Genomic DNA, 5,847 nt, shown 5'->3' with positions numbered 1-5,847 from the left:
ACGTCTCAAGGACGAACCCACTGACGACACTGAACGTGGCACGTGCATGCATGTTGGATACATGTCACTAATCTCTGAGTGTAAATCCTTATGTGTCTACACAGGTTTGACAAATTTAGATTTTAAATTTTTGTATGCACAGTTTCTTTATGTGCCTAGTATATAATGTGTTCTCGTCTGTTTATGGCTGAACCTATTACAGATGTTACTTAATGTTAAATCAGCCATTCAATCACGTGTTTTTCTTCATACGTCTAGGTTGCTGTAGCGTGTTTGATTTCGAGGACAATGCTTCTCACGGAGGGTGTTTCGTCGTAGATGAAGATTATCGAAATCAAAAGATCGGGAAGAAATTGATAACAACAGTAATATCAACATATATAGAGAAAAACGTCTCAATCCTGACGCTGAATCCTAACTTCCAAGAAGGTTTCAAATCCTTACATGAAATACGATTGTTGGCAAAGGAAAAGAAAAATGTCAAGATTCCACCTTTACTGGGTGCAAGGTTTCGCATACTTCCGGTAACTGGCGCCCTTATTGGACGTGTCGAGGAGTACGATGCACGGACACACCCCGTCAAGAGAACTACTTTCTTTCATAAATGCATCATTGCAAGTGCAACCTCTGTGTTCACAGCTGTGGATACATTTTCTAATGACGTCATTGGTTATGGTGTTCTTCAACGAGCCAATGAGGCATGGAAACTGGGTCCAACGTACGCCGATAATGATGATGTAGGATACGAACTCTTCAGAACGCTTTATGATGAAGTCCCGGAAGGAGACGTCGTGGTGGTGTATCCATACGCAGAGAACCACTCGGAGATATATGGAGAAATTGGATTTACCTATCAACGCACCTTTACCTTGATGTACTCAAAGAATCCTCTGAGTATTCCAGTCGAAAAGGTGTATTCTGCAGTTGGTTCTTCCTTCACACCAATGTGAGTGAGTGAGTGAATATGATTTTACGCAACATTTAGCATTATTCCTGAAATGGGCTTTGCACATTGTACCCATGTGGGGAATCGAACCAGGATCTTTGGCGTGACGAGCGAACGCTTAAACAACCAGGCTACCCAACCGCCCCGCAGTCTATCCAGTATACATGTACCTATACTTCGTTCACCAGGTGAAAAATAATTACGTGGATGAAAGTGCACACTTTGTAAGTTGTACTAGGGCGGCTCGGTTTCACAGATGTTATTATTCGTAATCCAGATGTCAAAACATTATACTGTTCAACGGGTGTATGTTAAATCAAATATTCAGATGAGTATGGCATTAAAACCGCGTGTGGTAAACTGGTTTGTTGTTTCTTCAATTATGGACGGTCTACATCTCTATATATAGTAACTTATTAAAACTTTGATTTCCTTGATATTTAATATTCCTCATTTTGTACAATATTACACAAATGTGCTAAGTATCTGGTGAAACACGTTATTTAATATTGTACGTGTACATCTGTGCACAAAGACGCAACTTTTGTATAATTTAGGAAATAAGTATGTTCATATGAGTATATGCAACATTTGATACTTACATAATACATATCAGCTAAAAATGATTATGTGCTAAAATTCATTAGAAACGCAACACTGGAAAACCCGTTTAATTCCCTGATAAATATAAAAAAGAACTTGTCATAAGTTAACGATAACAAAGACGGGGGTCTAATTGAAATTTCACACGCTCTCAAGACTTTCACACAGTCAATGTCAGTAACGGGTGTGGCCACCGTTTGTCTCGAGCACAACTACACATCTTCGTCTCATCGATAAGATGACCTTCCCCATGGAAGCTGGCGGTATCTGACATCATGTTCGTTGCAGAACGAGTTCCAGCTCATGGACGTTATTTGGTTACCTCCAACGGAAAGTCTTTTCCCCATCTCGTCCCACAGATCCGGAGACTGTAACAGCAAGAAGGAATGTTTGTTTTCTAAAGAGGGTTCGTGCACTGTTCTGCTGCAAAATATGGAGACGTTGATCTGCCGTCGTGTGGGGAATGTGCTGTTCTCAATTCCTGCGCTGTACCAATATGGGCTCAACTCGGAAGCAGTCCCAGCTGACGTAATCGCCGTTGTTGCGTCATGGGGCTGATGAATCCTATTTCCACGATTGGTATTGGATGTTTTCGACCTTGGCTTGAAAATGTTCCTTGACCAAGTGAGAACGACGCTTGCGCTGGGGTCGTGACAACAAAGAGGAATGTAATCATTCAGGACCACCTCAGATCAGAAGCCCAGTACCTCTTATTCACCTGCTTTACTTGTCGAGTCCTGTCTACAGTGACATTGATACGTCCTTTGGACGCGACAAATGGAACTTCCTTTCTCTGAAACGTGGTAAAATAGAAAAGGGAAGATCATTCATATAGCCCTGAGGATGAGTTATTGACTATCTCTTTGAAGATTATGTATATTCGTACTTAGGGATACAGGTTAGAGACAAACTCCAGAATGCCCATTTAAAGGACGAATTTCAGGAAAACACGGCAAAATGTGTGACAATCTGGAGTTCAGAGGTGAACAATCTGCTCCCCCCACCCTTTCTTAATGTGTATTTGTGTTATGTGTTGTTGATTTGATGAAACATGATGTTCAGGGTATTGGAATTTCTTGAAGGCCTTAGCTCACCTTGTAGACATGGTAGAAACGTTCCAACACGTGGGCCTTCACACGCATGCACGTACGCACAAACGCATGCACCCACTAACGCAACTTTATTACCATTATCATTACTATTGTTTTTAAGAATTGTAAAACCTGACATCTTACATGCATTGTGGTTGAAATACGCCAAACAGTTGAAATAGCACCTTGGCACGGTCAGCCCAACTTCATCAGTATTTTATTACCGTGTTACATATCCTTCAATGAAATCTGCTGGTTTCCTTATAAATAAATTCACTCGAACAGTCGTCAAGCCAGTATGGCCGCCAGACGAGGCTAAGAACATGAAAAGTCTGAAGGTGGTTCGTCTTGCCAAACTGCAGTGTTTTCAAGGAAGAAGCTGAGCACATACCTTTTGTAAAGGTAGTCAAATAGAAATGAGTAGAATAAAATATAGCCGCAAAAGAGTGTGAAATTTTTAAACCTTTGGTCATGTATAGGTTCAGAGGAGAAGGTTTTATCAGATAATTATTATTAAAAATGCGATCAGAGTGCCTGACCAAAACCACAAATGGCATGGGACCATAGACGAAACTGATGGGCTTACGATAGTCTGTCATACAGACCCTAAAGCAAATATATCCAGGAAATCCCACGCAAGTCTAGAAAGTGTGGCAAGTCTAGATTTCCATAGCTTCAAATGAAGAAAGTCTCAGGGCTCCTTTTTTATTATATTTTGGGTTTTTTTCACTATGAGCCTTTTTTCTGTAAAATATGTTCATTTCAGAGACTAGTTGGTAGTCTAGGCTTCCGATACCAGCATCGCATACCAGATTGGGAAAATTGAAAAAATAACACAAATCAATTTTCAATATTCTGTCTTTAGTTATTGCCTTGGCCTTTAAAGAATGGATGGATAGAAGGGTAATTAGACGAAACCCAATAATCAGTCATAATGCTGTCATGTACTGAGCCAAGGTATGGTTGTGTATGTAATGGTGGAACAAGGTCACAAACTGTGAGTCTGTATTTAGCAGGTGGATCAGGTACCCACGAACCCCAAATATTGACGACACCCTTTCAGAGCGTCCCAGCCCAACGACGAGAATACAGGATCGATTGATCCGAAACCCGGTTCCACGGAATCGTGCTCCAACGTCGGTCCATATTGCTGCAAACTACTTGAATACGAGTTACGGACGATAAGAAACCATCTCCATGCTCGACGGCCACGTGTTGCGCCGCCCGTGAACAGTCGTCAAAACGTAGAAACTTGGGTTATTGATGGTTCCGCGTGATGTTTTCACACTGCACATAGGGCGACCGTGTCTTTTGAAATGATTGTCAAGCAAGTAAAGTTGACTGTTCGAAAGGTGTGTCAGTCTTCATGCAACGATCTAAGTAGACAGAGAAAACGGTCTCACTGGAGGTAAGTGAATAATGATATGAAGGGAATCGGTGATTTGATATCAGATACACGTTATACCGAAAGCTCTACTTTACTCTTGGTTTATTTAGGGCAATCATATCAGTAGTTTGGATTCATATTTATGAAAAAACAGAGCACTGGGAATGTGTGAATATGGATGCCAACTTCTCGTCTTCATGCCATCTCCAAAAAATAATAAATAAAAATATCTCCAAACGTTTAATTAGATCTTATCATGCAGGAAACCAAGCATTGTACAAATATTTTTCTTAATATACATGTACTTCACAAGCCATTCGCTTCGGTTTATACAAAATAGGCCCCCATTTTCTGAGGTGAGTTGAACTGGAGACAAGATTATTGCATTTTGACAGCGTTCGTGTAAGTACATGTCCGTGGTTGCTGGCTGTGTTGATGATGATGGTGATGATGATGATTTGGAGATTTAACGTGCTCTTTCCGACATAACGCGTATTTCGATGGTCGTAATGGAGTTCTGCCGATGTTTTGTTGCCTGCCGCTTAGATACCATGTCGCAGTTTGTACGTGAATACAACTCTCAGTCACAGTGTACTAACTCCGAGCAGACAACTGAATGAAGATGGTCTTAGATTTGATCATAACCTAACACACAGGTTACACATGACAATGCCGGATTACGATAAGTTTCACTGACATATGTCAAAGTAACTCGGTTTCAGTGTGGGCGTCACCAACAGGCCAACCATTAAAACATTGTTGCAACTCTTCGTGTACAATTTACTGTTAGTGTAAACCACACCCTTTTACTTTTCTAACTGGGATGATCTTTAAAGTATTGTTTTGATGTTAGCATTGTTAATGGAATTATTGGTATGGCGTGGTGGTATCCAGATAGCCCTTAGACCACATTCCCACAACCCCAGATTATTAGATCATAGTACATACACAAATATTTAATTCTTATAAAAATATTAATACAGTCGTGCCCCGTTTATCCGAACCTCAGATATCCGGAAAACACGCCTTCCGCACGAAAATTCATTAAAACGAATTCACAATGTTGTAAAACTACTCACTTAACCGGAAATCCGGTTTCCGTAACCGGACGGTCATTTTCACATACCAAATGCTAAATCATATGCATTTTTTTCTCGCATATCCGGATGGCTGAGCACCTGTCAGTATGTTTACACGCGCATTTTACCGAGCGGCCTTGCGTGCCCTAACATGAAACAAGGGTTACAAGTCCGCATTCTTTGAAGGGTGAGAGAATTAACTGCCCTTAATTAGCAAGGTGACACTGAGTTAATCTTGAGGCGTGTCAATTGTTATTGGCATTCGACTACATTACTTAATATAAGTTGGGCTGATTGTAGGCTACGACCTTTTCTCAATAATGGACAGGCCAAAAACTTTTACAATTACAATGTGAAATATAACTGAATAATTTAACATATCCTGCTCGGTAGTAGCTTAGGAGTACATATTGGTAAGGGTTCCGGGTCGTTTCACCCCCGTTGTTTCATCCCAATTCCAAACTAAGTCAATTCATCCCACACGAGGGGTCGTTTCACCCCTAATCTTGAGTTGTTTCAACCCAACTAATTGAATATACATGGAGAATGGTATTAATTCTTAAATTTGTTAATCCTAATTAGGCAATGTTTTTACAACAATCAGGTAAATGCTACTGTGTCTGTGTTGAGATGGCACATCGGACTTAAGCTTTTATCTCATCTAATCTTATCTCATCTCATCTCATCATCCTTAAACTTGAATGAACATTTATATAAATCGACATTGAGTTAGACATTACA

The sequence above is a fragment of the Haliotis rubra genome, unplaced genomic scaffold (genome assembly GCF_003918875.1).
Source record: "Haliotis rubra isolate DU_JTF1 unplaced genomic scaffold, ASM391887v1 Scf69, whole genome shotgun sequence".
NCBI lineage: Eukaryota > Metazoa > Mollusca > Gastropoda > Lepetellida > Haliotidae > Haliotis > Haliotis rubra.
Note: the sequence above shows the minus strand (reverse complement) of the source record.